The sequence below is a fragment of the Halyomorpha halys genome, unplaced genomic scaffold (assembly GCF_000696795.3).
Source record: "Halyomorpha halys isolate HHAL.00 unplaced genomic scaffold, Hhal_1.1 Scaffold1340.1, whole genome shotgun sequence".
NCBI lineage: Eukaryota > Metazoa > Arthropoda > Insecta > Hemiptera > Pentatomidae > Halyomorpha > Halyomorpha halys.
The window spans coordinates 32,082-34,013 of NW_027109925.1; the positions used below are offsets into that span (position 1 = coordinate 32,082).

The 1,932-nt window shown below is 27.6% G+C and overlaps 1 protein-coding gene across 1 annotated transcript in view; it reads right to left on the minus strand.

Annotated features, from left to right (window-relative positions):
* LOC106689349 (acyl-CoA Delta12-desaturase) overlaps positions 1 to 1,932 on the minus strand; it is a gene marked incomplete at both ends in the record, with an annotated part of 26,126 nt that overhangs the window by 19,289 nt on the left and 4,905 nt on the right.

Genomic DNA, 1,932 nt, shown 5'->3' on the forward strand with positions numbered 1-1,932 from the left:
TTACCATATATGATAAAGACATTAATTCCAGGAATTATTATGATAAATATATTATTTCAGGAATTATTAAGTTACCATATATGATAAAGACATTATTCCTGGAATTATTATGACAAATATATTATTTCAGTTATTCTTTCCAAGATATACAAAATAAATTACTTTATAGTACATTCAATTATATTTCACTTTATTGCTAATAGATATCTGTACGTCTCATGTTTCCTGAGATAAAGATTTCCTACTTTGAATTCATTAAATACTGATATTTTAGTATATATTTCATGAAATATTAGTTTTCAAAAACGATTTCAGGAATTATTGAGTGTAAACAGCTCTTCTAGGACTAACATGTTCAGTATAGTACTATAACACATTCTATTATTAACTTCACATTACATACATATAGTATGCAGTTTTGCATAGAGTAAATTTTTTTTAAATAAACTCCTGCATAGGGTAACTATGCAAGAGAAAAAAAAAATCAAAATGCTCGTCTGCTTCAAATCAACATTTTGTTAAATATTATGAAAACTACTACTCCCCAGAAGATAAATGTCATAAATGCTTTATAGTACAGTAAATTAGATTAAATTTGAGTGTTAATTGACACCTGAACGTCAAATGGTTTTTGAGATATAGATTTCTCAAAATAAATTCACTAGCTACTGATTTTTCAGTGCATTTTTATGAAATTATTGAAAGCAAAGAACTTTATATTTCTGGAACCATAAGACGTACATATAACTGTCAGTACTCAAAATTAAGGTAATGTAACTTACTGTAAAGTAGTTTAGGACAGGTTATTTTGCAGTAGTAGTTTTAATGATATTCGCATATTAATATAAAGTTTGCTCATGAAAATTGGTCCGAACTACTAGAAATCTATTTATTTTAGCAAACATCATGAAAACTACTACTTCTACGAAGATATCTGTCAGTAACTACTTAATAGTACATTAAACTAGCTTTCATTTCAGTAGTAATAGAGATATGTACGTCGAATGGTTTTTGAAATATGGATTTCTCAAAATAAAGTCTTACAACTGATCTTTCAGGATATTTTTTGATGAAACATTGCTTTTAAAAAAACTATGTTTCGAATAATATTAAACGTAAATAGCTCTATTAGGGTTCATATTTTAGAAAAATTACTCTTCTTTGAATGTTGTTCTCTTAGGTTTTATAGTCTTGCTGATAATTTATGCTGATATGGAGCTTCTAAAGAAACATTAATATTTTGAAACAACGACCATTTTTTATTTCCCCTACCTATTCTTGACAGATTCGTCAGTTCTGATTAGTAATTAATTATACATAGTTTTCATTAAATGGAAAATTCCAAAACGTTAACAAAAATAATTATTCATTCGGAGCTCCATATCTTTATAGCTCTATATCTCTATAGCTCCATATCTCTATAGCTCCATATCTCTATAGCTCCATATCTCTATAGCTCTATATCTCTATAGGAAAAAAAGGAACATTTCATGAAATATATATTGAAAAATCAGTAGTTCGTAAATTTTTATCTCAGAAACCATGGGACGTACAGATGTATATTAGCACTAAAATTAAATATAATTTAATGTACTGTAAAATAAATTATAGCGTTTACGTTCGTAGAGGCAGTAGTTTTCATGTTGTTGTCTGGGGCTTTAGGGCATAAAACCCTGAGATCATCAACGCCCATGTTTCGCGCTTTATAAAGCTATTTCATTCATATTTATAATTCTATTCTTTTTATTTTTCTCTTTAAATAATTACGAAAAAAAATTTAAATAATTACTTCTTTTGGATTTTTTTATTACGTATAACAGATTTCCTGGTTTAAATCTTATTCAAAAGGCCATTCCTTTTTAAGAAAACCAAAACCATTTCCACGTTCTTTTGGTCATCATTCAGAGCATCCGATACACTCGGTCCTACTCC